General features: G+C 36.4%; 1 protein-coding gene across 1 annotated transcript in view; it reads left to right on the top strand.

Moving 5' to 3' along the window:
* The window catches only part of LOC121737224, a 52207-nt gene that overhangs the window by 13060 nt on the left and 20448 nt on the right, over nucleotides 1-18699 (top strand). The window lies entirely within an intron of this gene.

The raw sequence follows: 18699 nt of genomic DNA, 5'->3' as shown, positions 1-18699 counted from the left end.
GTGCCTTGTTTAGAATTTATTGTAAAAGCAACAACGCTGAAAAAAATATTTTTGTTAAAACAAAATTTCCATACGGGATAATTTGTAATAAAAAAATTAGAAAGTCGAAACGCGTTGATGTCTTTTGTATGAAACTACCTTGAATTTTGTCTTTTCTCGGTTTACTAAAACTTAAACAGTACTTATATTATGATGAAACAGTGAAATTGTAGGCAAATAGTCCGGAACAACGTATGTAGAGCAATGAAATGCAGTTTGTTAAGAAACAAACTAAATTGTTGGATGGGTAATCTGTATATTTTCTTTACCTCTATGTTATGGGCCCTATTTTATTACCTAAGGAAGGAGGAATATTATTACAATGTATTATTTATTTACGAAACGCGATACGACGCGACACAGCACCATCATTTTATTTACTGTTTTGAAACATTTAATTTGAGAATCTAATTTTCATTTAATATTTGTCCTTGTCTAATATATCAGTAAAGAGCTCGAAAAACTAAGTAAGAGTAGTAAGAAAAACGAATACTTTGTGTTTTTTATAAGGAACTGAAAGAACGAAACAAAAATGTGACGTTTCTGCTATGCTAAGTAGAGACTTTTTTCTCCCCAAAAACCCCCTACTGAATTTCGTGGAAAAAGCAGTCGTTATCGACAAACCATTTGAATTTATTTAAGAACATAATGTGTATTTATATACACTATATCGTCACGTTCATAGTAGATATAAAACACATTACACAACATAGGGGTATTATCTACATGTATTCTTACAACGAACCGCCTCTACCTTGAAACTATATAATAATAATAATAATAATAAAACACTTATATCCAAATGCAAAAATCTATCATCATCGATACATGCTCATTAGTTCGCCGTTTTCTAAACCCATCCTCATCTTTCCTTACACCCCAATCATAATACACCTTTATCATGAACCAGGTTACTTGGCTTATGCCCGTGCCTGAGTCATTTCCCCGGCAAGAAGCCGAGACTACTCTTCTTTTTCATAATAATAATAATAATAATAATAGCTCCCACACCGGTTTCGGTGACGGTGGCCGGTTTCATTGAAACCAGGCCAGCTACGAAGGAGTCATTTTATAGTGCCCAGGTGTGTGCGCAGTACACAAGAGCACTCTCTATTCCTTTACTCTCATAACCCAGTGGGACGGCAGACCGACACGACTGGCCAGAGATCAGGCGCAGGACCGACTTTTTACATGCCCATCCGACGCATGGATCATCTTACTTGTCAGACAATCAGGTGATCAGCCTGCATTATCCTAACCAAACTTGGAAATAACATGTTTCCAACGCGGGAATCGAACCCACGACCTCCGAGTCAAGAGCCGAGCTCTGAACCACTGGACCACGGACTGGACACTGGACCTTGAAAATAACCCATATTTAAAGTAATTTTGTGTTGTGAACTGTATTCTAAGGTGACTTTCTGATCCTCGAGGCACGCGACCGCGGCCGACAAAAATTCAAATAAATTGCAACGTTATGACTAGGGTATAGGTTTCATTTTCTACCGACATTTGTCTAGCGACCCATTCCATCGCTGCTTTGTAGTGGCGTAGATCAAAATGAAACCTTTAGCCTAAGTCTAACCGGCCGCCTAGACGAACAATTTTATTGTCAATATCACGCTTTACTTTTATTGAACCCATAGCCCAGTCAAGTTAGACATTTGAGGTTGCATAAATTCGCACCAAGATGGAAATCGATAATATTGTTTAGAATATGATTACAAATTATATTTGAAAGTTCCCCTTAGTTCCCCTGTATGATTTTTTTTACCCAAGGTTAAAAGTCCAAAAAATTAGTTTTTCCGATTTTAGCGAAACGGTAAGTTTTCATAAAAATGCCTGAAAAAAAATTGTAGGTAAAAAAATTAAGTACAAAAAATGTGGCAATATTTTTCCCTCCGAGCCACCGTTTTTGAAATATATCAAAAAGTTGTTAAAGTTGTAATCGTCGTTTGGGTATTTTTTTTATCCACACGAGGGAATTATGGGAAACTTTAAAATTTAATTTTCAGTCCTGTTCTAAACAATTTTACCGATTTTCTATAGAAATCTCAAATGTCTATCTTGACTGGGCTATGAATGCGTGCGATGTTAATATCAACCCTAGATGGACAATAATATTACGCAATATGTGATATTGTTAATATTATTGTAGGTCCAGGTGCCCACTAAAAGTGGCATTTTATTTGAGTTTTTGTCGGTCGCGGTTGCCGCGTCGATTACCTTTAGATGCTTTGATTGCTTTTATTTTTATTTGTTTCGAAAAATTAAAGCTATTATTCCTCCAAATTAATGATAAACCTGTTCTTGTTCTCAACAACACAGAATTCCCCCGAATCGGAAATTAAATTAATGTAAATTACTTTTAGCAATCGATTAGTCTGTAAAGTCCAAGAAACCAAATGTCAAATGTAAGTCCCCTAAATTGAAATATCAGTGACTCTAGATTATTCCAGATGTAATAAACAAGTTTATTTAAATTATGCGATTAACTGACGATGAAAAAAGGTATGATGTAATGATTCTGGGATTCTACATGTACGATGCCTAAACTTCTAAGTCGATTTTGTTGGATGTGGATAGATGACGCGGACTTTTCTCCATTGATTCTTTAGCACGTGACGAGGCGATGCGAGCATTTTAAAATTGGAATTGAAACCGCAGTTAAATACATACATAATATTATATTTAAGATAATAATATATTTGAAGTGAAAACTTCTTTAGCGGCGTTGGTTTGGGCAAATTACCCAGGTTCTGGGCCAGGGGGGGGCAAATCAGATTTTTTATAAGCTAGGTGCTTATAAAGAATAAAAAATTAATAATTTTTAGTTAAAAAAATATTGTATTGCAAACAAATGGCAAAAATTCGTTTTATTATTTTTAATTTTTATACATGAAAGTACTAGATAATATACTTAGTAGGCACGTCAACATGATCCAGGGGGGGGGGGGGGCAGCTGCCCCGTCGAATCGATTTTAATAAAAAATGGGTTAAAAAAAATAATACACAACGTTAATAATCAAGTTTTCACTGCTGCCGGCACTCCCAGAGTGCAACCCGTCTTTTTTAATTATTATATTTATTATATGATACATAAATGTAATAGACATTCATGACCCAGAAACATTGAAAACTTTTTGTTCCGTCGGCGGGATTCGAACCCATGACCCCTGGCTTCAGCGCTAACCACGCGCTCAACCACTGAGCCTCGGAAGTCGTCGAGTTCATCAATCATCGGTCGTCGTCGTAGGTCGTCGGTAATTCAGTGTGTATATAAATAAAGATCAGTTTTTAATGGCTCAACGCCAATAAATCTGACCCTTAGGAAGCGAAGGACAATAGAAACAAAAAAAAACTACCTTTTATAATTAGCTAAACTTTAACGACCTTATAGTATGACGAATTGCAATACAATCAAAATATTAAACGTCTATTTCCCTGTTCTAATTGCTTAATTGTTCTCTCATATTTGTTTAATGAGACCAACTTTAATTTTAACAGGAATATTAAGAAATACGAGGAAAATTAAATGACCCTCTAGGCTTTTTTTTAATAAGTTGCGTTTTTAAGTTACCGATATCATTTAAGATAATCTTATATATAAAATTCTCGCTTCACAATGTTAGGCCGCGTACTCCTCCGAAACGGCTTTACTGATTTTAACCAAATTTTATATGCATATTCAGTGTGTCTGAGAATCGGCTACTCTGAGAATTGGGTACTTATTATATTGATAAGTGCATTTGTTGATTAAATAATAGTAAATTATTACAACTCGAGACTGACGGCGACCATTGTTTGTGCGACGGGACAGCGATGGACGTTGCCATGGTGACATACTTATTTAGTCACTTCAATAAAATAATACGGGCGAAATACTTTGTATGGCAAAGAAACGTTTGCGGGGACAGCTAGTATTATTATATATCTTAGTTTAAACTAAATTATTTTATTTTATTTAGGCATATCCAATGTAAAAAATTGTTGCAATTTTGTAACCAGTTTTTAATTTACTTTGGACATAAGCATTAAACATTACATAAACGCATATAAGCATTAATTATGTATCATCCCACAAATAAAATACGTATTGAATTATGTTCTTTAAAACATTTGGAACAAGACTGCATTCATAACTTAACAGAAAAATGTTTGTAGGTTAGTACACAAATGCTTAACAGCGACCATATTAGGTATCATTTTGAATTTTTTTTAGTAACACTTTTAAGTTACTTTAAATATATTTTTTTATCTAGAAAAGAAAGGACTTTATCGTAGAACGATAATGCCGTCCTTATAGGTATACAATACAAATTAATTATAAATTGAAAATCAACAAATAAATACTTTAAATATATAATATTATGACACAAATAATTTCTGACAGAATGCTCTTTAATGCATGAATAACGAGGTTTTAATGGACCGATGATGCAACGAAAATTTTGAAGACAAATACTACAAAATACTTTCACTGATGACCTGACATATTAGTCGAAACAAAATCATAACGTAATATTATACGACTTATGGACCAAGAGCCCGCGAGGGCCAGACCTTTCTTCGTTTCGTAAAGCTGAAAGTTTACCTTTTTGTGACCTTTACAGAGGTAAGAACGATCAGAAACTATGGAGCTTCGGTCGCGGTTATTTTAGGAGGTATCCAGTTCTAATGGTCCTGACCTTCGAGAAGGAGTAAAGCTCATTTCATAGCTTATATTCTTCGCGGTAAGTGGAGGAATCTCGTCTTCCAGTGCCGGACATTTTTGATAGTTGCTTCCCACCCTTAAACTTTCTTAAAGTATTAGGGCGGATTCGACCAAACTGGAGTAAAATTTTACTCAAGTCTCCTAATCTAAGAGTAAGCTGGTTTTGCGTTTTTCCAACTTTTAATCCAAGAATAAGGTAATTACACGGGAGTAAATATTTACACGGGCTATTTTGGTGGAGTAAATATTAAACTGAGAATAGTTGCACAACAGGGTGTCAACTGTCACGGTCGGTGTCATTGTGAACTATAATTGACATTTTATTTCATACTCTTTGAGTAACTTGCTAAAATGCAAATGATAATATCCTAGAGTAAATTAAAGGAGTAAAATTATTCTCATGATAGTTATACTCGTGTAACTTCAAGTTTGGCCGAATCGGGCCTTAGACTTTGAAAGTGTCGAGCAATGCAGTTTATGTCTTACCTCTGTAAAGGTCATAAACAAGTTATCTTTCAGCTTTACGAAACGAAGGAAGGTCTGGCCCTTGCGGGCTCTTACTCTATTATGGCCGGTTTCTGAGGTATTTTTTAAATTTTGACAGGAGCTTGTATTCGACGTCATTGTTAACTTCATAGTATAGTCTGTCAAGAAAGTCATGACAGGCGGGAAATTTTTTAAATGAATTATAAAATATGAGAACTTTATTAATTCGAGATAAAAATGTGCAAGGTGACAATATTTAAAATGTAATAAGCTTTCTCTGTGAAAATACAAAGAAAAAATACACCTTTTAAGCGTGATTACGTTTAGAAAATTTTCCCGCCTGTCATGACTTTCTTGACAGGCTATAAAAGTAGCTTCAACTTATCAGAAGCACTAGTAAAAAAAACTGTCAAAAAATCTTAGAAACCATCGTCTCATATTCATAAGTCACATTTTCTGTGGCAACAATTTTTTTACTTGCCATAGACGAATATTGAAAAAGATCACATTGCCTTTTAAAAAAGAAAACATCCGAAATCAAAAAAAATAAGGAAAAGTTGCTTACTCTGATTACAATATTCATTTCGAAGGTAAACATTTCCAAAAAAACCTACTTCTATTAAATAGCAGTAAATTAACTAATAATTAATCAAAAAACTGTAAAAACCAACTTGCCGTATGAGTTTTCTGTAGGTAGTAATTTTCCAAAACTCTACTCAATAATCATATTTAAATAAAATTACACAACACTAGGAATGACACATGGGTTTTTCCTTGTAAGAGCTGCTCATCTTGAGAGGATCCTAATTCCTAATACATTAATATTATGCTTCTGATTATAGATAACGAAATCCTTCGTATAGTTAATTTATTATTATGTTTGGCCTAATTATAATATTGTGTAATGTAATGCTAATATAACTTTTAGAACTGGTGTAAAAACGGCTTGTGTTAAATTTTATACAAGGGTATTTTAAGGCGAAAGCTATTGCATGGCATTTTATCAAGGAGAGTAAATATGTAAAAACCGGCCAAGTGGCCATTAGGCTACGGAACCCTAAAAATGGTTAACATATTATATCGTGTACCGGTCTATGCCGTATTATATTTCAATGTTCAATGTGAAATACACTATGAATTGAAGACTTTATTTCTTGAAATGGATAACTAACATTTTATAACATAAGGGCAATTAGGGCCACAGCACACATATCAACTTGGAAAGGGATCGTCGCCGTATCGCCTTTCACCTCGCCGTCAACCAGGCGTCAACCTAACGTATGCACGTAACCAAACCAGCTCCTGTACGTCAACTCGGCTACCGCTTGGCAACACCGCGCTTACGGCTCGGCGACCGCTGGCCAAGGGGAAAGGGGCAAGAGTAGACGAAGAAACGTAGGCTTGGGTACGGAGAGACGTAACCGCGGGGACGACGAGCCGCGCGGGAACCGTTTTGAGACTCAAACAATTGGACGAGAATGCCACGTCCTACACTAACAACGCCATTTTACGTTTGTTACAGTAGGACGCGGCATTCTCGTACGATTGTTTGAGTCTCAAAACGGTTTCGTGGTACGGCCCTTGTCCCGTGGCGAGGCGATTACGTTACGATTCCGCTTAGTGTGCATTGCGATAGGGAGTTTCATACTAAAGTTGAATGGCTCGAGGCTATACGGTGACGATCCCTTTCGAGTTAATATGTGTGCTATGGGTACTCATAATATTACCTCATAATTTGAACAAACCTTTGTAACTTACCTACTTCATCATCTGGCTAATATATCTGGTTATACCTAGAATCCACATTTTCTATTTCAAATCATTTTCCCGGCGGTAAACCGTAAAGCATCTGTGGGATATGTGCGTGGAGGCCAAAGGAAGATCTTTCGACCGAGCGAGGTGGTATGCCCGGTCAGGCCGAAGCCCGCGTGATACATTTCAGCCGTCGTATATATACCAACGCGCTCAGAAAACTTCGATAGCGCGATGTAGGAATGTTAGGCGAATTATGGGTACCGCCACACATCCATTTATGCAGAAAAATTATTAGCCACCTCATCCACTCTTACCATCAAGTACTCACAAAAAGTGTAAACAAACTACGTCACGTACCGTTTATTATTCTAAGAAGGATCTCTGTAAAATCAAAACACTGTGTCAAATTGTTTTGGTATGTCCTCTGCGAGTTGCGACCGGACTGACATTATGATAATTAGTTTTGATAAACATAAGCAAAATAATTCCCAAAATGGTATTATTCTGCTCTGTAGAGTTCTATAACATTACTAGCTTTATCCTGCGGCTTCATCTGCCATTGAAAACTCCTGGGGTCCAAAATCTTTATCCCATATATTTACCACGTAATTAGTGTTTTTGTCGAATAGCTCATTAAAAATATCATCGCTTTGTCACATTGCAATGTTAACTGACCCTAAAAGTCAAAACAATGCATCCGCAACGCGGGCCAAACCGAAAACAAATAATGTACAAAATAATTTGCAGTTTTCCAAAGAAGGAAACATCGTTAAAATAATAGAACTATCAGGCTCAATGTCAATATAAAGAACAGTACCGACCGGCAAGGCCGAAGCTGCCTAATTGCCGGTAAAATGTTTAAATCCTTACAAAAGTATCGCTTCTATTGAGTAATAGTTTGTATACCTAGGCAACATATCATAGTCTAATATTCAATATATCATAGTCTAAAAATATTATGTAATCATTTTTTTTCTATGTTAATATATTTATTACATCTATTTCTTACTTATTTTTTTAGTCGATCATGATTTTCGTCTCGTCAGATTGCTTACACGTGAGAAACTGAGGAAAAAGGTTTTGTCCTATAAGTCAAAGTGCTCTAATTTCTCAGGATCTGACAATTCAAAATCGTTTTTTTTACTACGTTTATAATACGTGTTATTTATTTTTAACGTTAAAAACATGTCTGCATGCCAATAACTCTTAAAAAAAAATAGGCCATAACTCAAGCAATTCAAACAAAGAAAGTTTTCGCACTGTTACGAGGTCACTCCAAACAGGGGCGGATCTTGAATTCGTGGGGCCCTGGGCTAATACTGCTTAGGGGCCCTACCTAATTACTCAGCTAATTTCCATTTTGACAAGAAACTGTTTTCTGTAGTGATGTAGGTATATCTATATTCTATACTAATATTATAAAGCGGAAGAGTGTGTTAATTTGTTTGCTTGTTTGTTTGAACGCGCTAATCTCAGGAACTACTGGTCCGATTTGAAAAATTCTTTCAGTCTTAGATAGAAAAAAAATTAATGCCCGTTTTTTCTACATTTTCCTCTATTTCTTATATCGATAAATGGGCTATCTATCTATCTATCTATATATCTAGCGCGTTCAAACTAACAAACAAACTGCAAATTCTTTTATTTGGTCATCGCACTGTAGGTCCTTTGTTAAATAGAAATTTATCGAAAGAACTGATAATTGATGATGTCATTGTTGTCCTGTATTTGTTTTCTATATACAACATCCTGGTGAAAGAACGCTCTGCTCCCCGTGTATTATATTTCTCTATGGCTCTGCTTCACAGCTAGTGATCGGCATCGTTAAAAAATCTTTAAGATAGTATAGCAGTTTGGGAAAACATCAGCAAGTTTCTTTTCATAAATTAGCCAAAAAATTTCACTGCAAGAGGTGTAAGACTCTGTCTACACCTCTTGCAGTGACCTCTGACTCCAAATAAAAGTGACTGACTTACATTTGACAATGACTCGTGACTTTGACATTTGGACAATGTGACATTGTGACATCCCACGTTGGGCGCCTATTCCGCCGTATATAAGGTTGAAGGCTAAGAGGTAGTAGGCTAGAAAGCCTCCATTTTAGCATTCAAATTGCAACGCTGATTCACTACCACATAAATGCAGCAGCAATCATGAGATCGCGACTTAACATCCACACTAATATAATAAATACGAAAGTGTGTCTGTCTGTTACCTCTTCACGCCCAAACCGCTGAACCGATTTTGCTAGGTATGGAGCAGCGTTGCTAGACGTCCCGATTTTGGCGAGACGTCCCGATTTTTTCATCAAAATTAAATCTCCCGTGCGGGACAGGCTCAGTCCCGCTTTTCGAGGAAAGCCCAAACGTACGTGCAGCGTGCTGAGAAAGGTGCGTAATGAAGATAAGAGTGTGGGAGGTAGAGGACGGATTTTCTTTGGCTACTTTAGCTATCTTTTGTCACGTAAACGTTATTCTAACGCAAATAAAAAGATAATAAAGAGATCTGGCAACGCTAGTATGGAGATACTTTAATTTCCATCGAAGGACATAGCCGATACTTTACAGGGAAAATGCACGTTTTCTCGCGATAAACGAATTCTGGCATAACGGAATTGTGGCCGTCATCTACTTGAAATATATTTGTTATTTGCTAATCTGGCAAACATTGTTTTTTTCCATATACGGCCATATTCAAGTATGAAAATATGTTGGCCAGTTTCAGACCTACCCGATAAGTACACTCATCAAAATCGGTCCAGCCCATAAATTTAATATACCTAGCTGCGGGGCTAAAATGGTCGCTTTGGATAAACATAATATATTGAATCATAATATGATTAATTTTTAGACTCCACTTTGGACGTCAAAAAAGCGGTCTGCTGTCATGTATCACACATCTCTTTTTACCACGCAGTATTACTGATAGCGACATCTCACTTACTCAGGCCTTTGTTTCTCTATTTTGTTAGGTATATTATGGTCCAGCCGCAGTGAGTAAAGTGGCGAACCAGTGCTTATGAAATGAAGGTTTTTGATATTCTATTTGCCACCAATGGTCTATTGTGTCAAAATGCTGTCATATGTCACATAGAGTTCGACAAGGCTGTTTATGAACGTGGCGAGAAAAGGAATTAACGCTTCTATCCATGTATATTATAAGTGTATGCTTCTAACATACAAAAATGTCATTTTTGACAGTTCTCCTTTACCAGCAGCGCACATTGACTGACATTGACACATTCAATTAAAGCCTTGTCGAACTGTATAGCTGTCATGTATTACGATAATATGCCTATTTGACACGTTAGATCCTAATGGTACATTCTACATAACGGCAACTGGTGGAAAATAGAAAATAAAAAAACCCTCATAAGCCGAGAGCAGTAGATTTGATCAGCCCCTCACTCTTCTGTTGATACTTATGGGTTAATAAAATCGGAAAAAAAACAATCATTTAAGAATAATGTATACTTTTTGCGATAAACAAATTATCACATTAGTGTAATTTGTGCCATATATCATCATAAATAAATAATTTATTACAGGTTCGTTGAATTTCGGTTGAAACATTTAAAATTATATTTTATGTGGTAATATCCTGTCAAGGTTTTGTACCAAAACATATTCAATATGCATTATGCATGTTTTTGATTTGCCACGGAAAAAAAGGTTCTATTAATAGTATTTTGTTAGTTTACTGGTTTATTCGTTAATAATAATTAATAATTATTCTTAGTTGTTTTGTATTAGCATTTAATGAAAGTAATAATTAACCTACACACTTAGATCTAGAGTACAATAATTTGTCTCAGTAATAGGGTCCCGTTTTTACCCTTTGGGTACGGAACCCTAAAAAAGGATGAAACTATGACGTCTGTTAGTATACAACGTGTACTTTTTAAGTATGGGAGTTAGTTTGGAACAAAAGTTAAATAACTTGTATGCTATATCTTGCAGGACGATTTCTAGCATATGCAACATAATATCCTGTATATGTCAGTAAGGCTGTACAATTTATATAATTGATTTAATAGCTCAGTTAGTGTTAAATACGTGTTCCTTGTATTGTCTTGTATGTATGTATGTCATCTTCTCACGGCACATCATCAAGGTCACATAGATGTAAAGATAGATTTTTTCATACAACAAAGTTTTGTTTCCATAAATAAATATAGTACAAGTTTCTTCCTGCTTTTTTAAGTATAAGTAAAAGACAAAAGTATGTCTGTTTGTCATCTTCATGCTAAAGTCGATTTAAATGAAATTTGGTGGAATACAGATAGTCAAGGAAGGAACATAGGTTAGTTTTATTCGAGGCCAATCACAAATGTACCGTTCGAGAAAAGAAAAGTCCTAAAGTATGACTAAAATAATATTAAAATCATGCCGACAAAATGGGCGTAAAACTCTTAGACGACCTTAATAAAATAGTTTATCATTCCTGCACCATAAATAAAACGTATTATGTCTAAAAACTTCTGTGTGTAAATTTTGTTTGTGAATCCGTCTCAAAACTTATCTCAATCGTCTGCATGGACGTGAATAGATCCTTAGTATTTTTCCATCATATCATACCATACATCAGAAGCACAATATAAGTACCTAATACGAGTTTGTTTCTGTATAAGCATAAATTTAATATACCTAGCGGAATAGAGAAACATATAGGCCTGCGCAAGAGAGATGTCACTATCAGTAACAGTGCGTGGTAAAAAGAGACGTGTTACATGACAGCAGCACTCTTTTTTTGGCGTTCAGTCGGCACGAGCCGCACGTTGACAATTTATCTCATAGAAGTCAAGTTCAATCATGCTTGTGTAAGTATATACGTACACATATTTTTACACACAGATGAAACCAATTTCGGTTACGTTTGACAGCTCGAGATTGTTACTCTATTCCGCTAGGTATATTAACTTTATGATTAGAAGTCATCATGGAAAATCCTGAAGCGTAGCTAATCGGTGGGAGGTTCGAATCCCGCCGAAGGCACAAACAGTTGCCAATGTTTTGCGTTTTGGAGTGAGAACTTTCTGTAGGCCACATTATTAGATTTTACAAATTTTAGGAATGTACCGACAATGCATACTTTTAGGCTACATTGCTAGGATTGATGTATGGATGTTTATTACGCTGTCAACCAAAAATGCATATATATCAAACACCACAAAAAATGGCCAGATTTTTCGCTGTGTTTAAACGTCCAGAAAACAGATTTGGCTAGATTATACAAAAAAAAGCAAAACATAGGAACACAGCTCAAGCCTTTCTTTAATCTTTAGTGAAAAAAGTACTTAAATCGGTTAAGTTTTGGAGAAGGAATCAGGGGACAACGAATCGTTGATTTTCTGCAGTTGTCTCTATCGCTTTCTGCGGTATAGGCTTGAGGTAAGGGAGACAGCTATAGATATTACACGTACTTTTTTTCATTTCTCTAGCCCCTGGTGTATCCTCTTAATACACCGTGTGTAATGTATATTATTTTTAAATACAAATCAATAAGCGACTTTGGAGACACTTTTGTCAATACCAGATAATGTTCTTAAACTAATAATATACTTAATTAAAATGTATTAATTTATGTAAGTATACGATCCTTGGCCCATGAGATAAAAACTTATAAACAAAATGGCCGACCCTGAGATACCCACAGAGTGCATAATATTATTTAAAAGTTGCATCGAACCTTGTACGAAAATATTTGTAACGAAATTCAATATTAAGGCTGGTTTTATAGTTAAGCGTTTCGGCAGCGCCGTTGGAGCGCCGCGCGTTCGAAGATGTATGGGGGTAGTAGTTGCGTTTCTAAGTCGCGCGCTTGAGCAGCGCCGTTCGCCCGTATGTTCGTTACATCTTAGAACGCGCGCGCTCCAACGGCGCTGCCGAAACGCTTAACAATAAAACCAGCCTGAGATTTATAATTTAGTTTAATTTTAGTTTGTAACTACTTTTACATGTTGCGAAATGTGTAAAAGTAACTTTTAAACTTGTTTTGTAATCCTGCTGTCCTTAGTAAGGTCTATGAGAATTTAAAATAATAATACTTATTTTGAATAGGCATTATGGCATTATAATACATCATAGGCAAGCAGTTTAGCAAGCATTTTTAGGGAAGCATTCCCTAAAGGGATTTTTAAGGAATTTTTAGGCTCAGAAGGACGGGAGAACTCAAGTTTTTTTTTTTTTTCATGAAATAAGGGGGCAAACGAGCAAACGGGTCACCTGATGGAAAGCAACTTCCGTCGCCCATGGACACTCGCAGCATCAGAAGAGCTGCATGTGCGTTGCCGGTCTTTTAAGAGGGAATAGGGTAATAGGGGAGGGTAGGGAAGGGAAGGGAATATGGGAGGGTAGGAAAGGGAATAGGGTAACACAGCGCAAGCGCTGTTTCACGCCGGTTTTCTGTGAGAACGTGGTATTTATCCGGTCGAGCCGGCCCATTCGTGCCGAAGCATGGCTCTCCCACGTATAAACTTTACAAGTTACAAGTCTTTATTAAAGTAAAAGCTAGCCGAGACGATTCCCTAAAAATGCTTACTAGACTGCTTGGCTATCGTGTGCTAGCGTGAGCCTTAAAAAATCTATAAACCTTACGAATAAAAGTATTCTTCACTCTTACGCAAATCTGTGTTGCCATCTATAGGTCCGATATATTGAAAATGAATCTGAACGTTTTGGTCATTTTATTAGGGTTCCGTACCCAAAGCGTAAAAACGGGACCCTGTTACTGAGACTTCGATGTCTGTCCGTCTGTCTGTCCGTCTGTCTGTCTGTCTTCAGGCTGTAACTCAAGAACGGTAATATCTAGAGAGTTGAAATTTTCACAGATTATGTATATCTGTTGCCGCTATAATAACAAATACTAAAAACAAAATAAAGTTAATATTTAAGGGGGGCTCCCATACAACAAATGTGATTTTTTTGGCCTTTTTTGCTCTATATCAATAATGGCAACTTCAAATGTACAAAAAGGCCTTAGTTATATTACTTATGTCTTCTTTAAAAATTAATAATAATATTTAAATAAAATAAAAAATAAGGATGGCTCTCATACAAAAAAAAACAATTTTGGCCTATTTTTCCTCTAACTATAACGGTACGGAACCCTTCGTGTGCGAGTCCGACTCGCACTTGGCCGATTATTTTATTTCGTTTCTTTCCATGTCGTCTTTGTCTTATACGTTATAAAAGCCAAGATATACAATGTCAGCTGCATAGGCCTAACAACACAATTTGTTTACCAAACTGCAGCTTTGCTAGCATGCAAGTTTAAGTTGACGCGTTGATAATTTGGCTGCAGCGATATCGATTTTTTCTCAAAAATTACTAAAGCTAAGAAATTAAAGTTCATTGTCAGTATTCATCATGTCTTTATCTTTGAATTACCCATAGCATAACACGATTGGTCAACTTTTATAACACAGAATAATTGATCAAAAAGAACTCTATAAAAACAGGGATTCTAATTTTGCCAACAGATGACAGTGTTTTAAGCTTCCAAAATTTGTATATACATTAGTTTAAGAATACACTTTAATTTGCCCATAGCTTATATGAAATATATTTATCGTTTTTAAATTACGTGACAAAAACCATTTTGTCGCTTACGCCCTTTCCATTTCTTGTTTTCTATGAGAGGCCGGGCCTGCCTTTCATAGGAAACAAGCAATATAAAACATATTCAACACGGTTTTTTACTTTAACGCGGCGTCACATTAACATAAGGAATGCAAACAAACACGCATTCGCATGTGTCACGTTAGGTGATATTGTAAATCAGGCTATGAGGAAATATATGTGATCTAAATATTTATTTGCATAAGCGTAACCTTGATAGCATGTTGTTGAATGAATGACTATAATGTCAGGAGTTCGCAACATTTTTCTCTAATTTTTTTAGAACTTACTTTTATCAATGAACGAAGTTATCGTTGATAAGTGCTAAAGTTAATTGAATATTTTCTGCACTCTGCAGGCTTAGCATGACAATAGAAAAAGAAACAATCTGAATATTGTCAGGTTGAAACAAAATCTCAATCGAAGATATCTTTTTGTTTGTTCATCAGTACTTAAATAAATATTTTCCATGGCAGCCATTCTAAGGTATGATCTACTAATTTTTAAGGGCGCCAGAAAATAAAAATATAGAAAGGAAGGCTTCCGCGAAACGCAAACTCGGCCTAACAATATCTTTAAGCCAGATCCTTAACTGATTTTACCACACCCAATATACAGTGCAAAATAGTCCATCATTTAAATTATCACACTAATAATAATAAGAAAGTTTAACGATTTTAATAAAATTCTATTAAACCCGGGATTACCATACAGCGTACTTCTTATTTTTGACTAATATCACAATTTATTTTCCCTAATATACCGCGGGTAACACCGCGGGGCACAGTCGTACATCCATACTAATACTAAAATAAGAATTTAGTTTTTTTTTTGTTTTATTAATGTGATCGATTTTAAAGTTTCGCGTTTAGAATTAGATTTATGTGTAGGTACTCTCCACTGGTTGAAAATACCTGCTCTAAACAATCTATTCTCATAGATCTAGAGTCACAGCAGTGAGTAATTGGCATGCTAAGTGCATGTTAAGTGTTAATATTCACATTGTAATAAAAAAAATAAAAAACAAAGCTCTTGGACATTTACCAGCAGCTACTGACCGCGGTTAACGGATTAAAGTTCAAACGCATTGAGTTCTTGGTAAATTAAAGACATGCTGGATGTCTTTAATTTACCAAGAACTCAATGTTGAGCTAAAAAAAATCTAGAAAATCTTTTGCGAAAAGAAAAACAACTTATACATATAATGTATACAGTGTGTAACAAAAATAAGTGATAATTACAGAGTTGACATAGACAGCCGCGTTGGTAGAACCGTACATTTTCTCCTCCTTTTTCGACGCTTGAATCTTGATGATGAATAATGAATTGTTTCGAAACCGGTCGTGTATTACGTTAAAATAAATAATAATTACTGAACATAGTGAAGAAAGTGCATATAAATATTTTATTAGTTTTCAAAGTAAATTAATTTAACACAGAAACTTTTTACATTAAATTCGCTTGCTACATCTCTAAGACAATCGTTTTCCGGTAGTGTGCACCGGATTAAGATATATCTTGAGATATATCTCACACGTACAAGCAATTAAGTGTACATCACAACAAAAAGTTTCCTAGCTGCGTGACACTACTACATTCTACATTATTTTACATCTCAAATAACCTTAAGAGCCAAGACTTAAGGACTATATTTTAACGTCGAGACTGTAAAAGGACTGTGTTGACCTTGAAAGCTTTTCTGAGCAAAAACACCACTTATATAGCAGGAAATAAGGGCTATTCTCGGATGCGTTCTATAATTGGCTAGTTTCCTAATATGGTTTACAATAGCTGGGAAGCCTAGATAAAGGGTTCTATTCCCGTGGCAATCAATCTTGGTTGTTCCCAGACGTTTATAAAAGGAGATACATTAATCAATCCATTTATTCCATACTAATAATATAAATGTATTTGTGTCTGTCTGTTACCCTTTTCTATATAATATTAAAGACACTTTTAACCCTGAAAAATGACATAATAGCTCCCACACCGGTTTCGGTGACGGTGGCCGGTTTCATTGGAACCAGGCCAGCTACGCAGGAGTATTTTTTTTTTATTTTTTATTTTAATTTAATTAATTAGCCACCTCCGTGGTCTAGGGTATAGAGCGCGGCTCTTGACTCGGAGGTCGTGGGTTCGATTCCCGCGTTGGAAACATGTTATTTCCAAGTTTGGTTAGGACAATGCAGGCTGATCACCTGATTGTATGACAAGTAAGATGATCCATGCGTCGAATGGGCATGTAAAAAGTCGGTCCTGCGCCTGAAGTGTCGTGTCGGTCTTCCGTCCCACTGGGTTATGAGAGTAAAGGAATAGAGAGTGCTCTTGTGTACTGCGCACATACTTGGGCACTATAAAATTACTCCTGAAAAATGACATATACAGTTAACAGGGTGTAACAAAACTAAGTGAAAGTAAGAAAGTATTATTACTTTAGGGTACACTATGGGTCCCCTATATACAGTTCACTGTAAAAGTAGCAGCTGTGAATGAGTCACTTTTTTTTCACCTTTGTATGAAAAAAATTCATGACGCGCGGGCGCTTACAAATCACAAAAAAAATGTTTGCTCTTTCAGCGTTGCTACTTTCACAGTGAACTTTATGTCAGGAACACATACACACCTCAAAGTATTATCACTTAGTTTTGTTACACCTTTTATAGGATGTTTTTTTATAGAAAAACGTTAAAGGTTCCCATAAAATAAGCTATAGCACATAATATTATATATCATACATGTAACATGTGGGTATGTTTGCAGCGCGGCGAAAATGTATACCTGCTACTGCCGTTTCATTTTCTTCCCAAGCCGTTGTTTTTTTACCTAGCAAGTCAATAAACTAATAAAACTTATGTTATTTATGTAATTGACAATCTTATCTATAAATTAAGAATGGAGCTTGAGCATATTTGAATTTTAAATACATACTTACTCATTTGTCTGAATCAAATGACTATAAAAACCATTCAGAATATCCAGTAGCGGATAGCACGATAAGCATCAGAATTCTGATGCATCGCGTGGAATATTTTGATAACTTCAATATCAACGCTCTTATACCTAAACCTGTTAATATTATTAAGCTACTATTACGAGTACTGTGCCCTTCTGAGTAAGGATTCGTAGCATAGAGAGTGGTAAAAGGATTGTTGTCCATAGATATAACTTAGTGTTCAATTATAGTAACAACGTTCGAATCTACGTTCAAATAGTAAATTGATTGTCTTAGAGCCAGTCCACGCGTTGCCAGGCGCGGTCCGAAGGGGGGGTTACAAGGGACATGACCCTCCCCCCAAATCTAAGGTCAAAAGGAAATTTTGCCAATAAATTTTTAGTAGATGTAGTGAGTGACCCCCTCCAAAATTTCAGGCTGTGACCGCGCCTGCGCGTTGCGTCATCGCTGCGTTATTCTTATTACAAAGTAGTCGTGCATACCCACACGTACCACAAGTCACAACCATTCCACGTCGCAACGACAAGATGCCGTCAAGCAGTGGGTACGTGTGAATAGCGTCGCTGCAGCTTTTTGTAGTTGCGTTGTGGTATCGACAAAATGTCGACGTGGTTGCGTTGTCGCCAGTAGTTGCGATGTGGTTACGTCGTGTGGAGACATAGTTCGACTCCGGCTTTTATAGCGGAAACACGTTGACTAAACTCATGAAATTCGAAGAAGAAACTTTATTATTGCTATCCTTGCGAGAGCACGGGCGGCGTGCGCGCACTGTCGTTGCATCGACGCAACGTTGTGTTTGCGATGTGGTCGGCCGTGGTTGCGATGCGGTCGGTTATCGGTATCACAGACGCGTCGATAACGACTGCAAAATGTGGTACGTGTAAACAGTCTTATTCATTTACAATACGAAAACTATACGTCCAACCACGTGGTGTGGTTGTAGTTGTGATACGTGTGGGTTGGCCCTCAACGTCAACACCCCCTCCCGCTTCGTCTCGGGGGGTGCTGTCTGTCATGTGTGCGTTGCGACGACGCAGCGCGCCGTGTGAACACCTTGGTTATTTGTATGTAAAACAACGCAACGGCAGCGCTGCGTCGACGCAACGCGCCGTGTAGACTGGCTCTTATTCATA

Source organism: Aricia agestis, chromosome 20 (assembly GCF_905147365.1).
Source record: "Aricia agestis chromosome 20, ilAriAges1.1, whole genome shotgun sequence".
NCBI classification, from domain to species: Eukaryota; Metazoa; Arthropoda; class Insecta; order Lepidoptera; family Lycaenidae; genus Aricia; species Aricia agestis.
The sequence above is the reverse complement of the archived record's forward strand: the minus strand, read 5'-3'. Positions and strand labels throughout refer to the sequence as shown.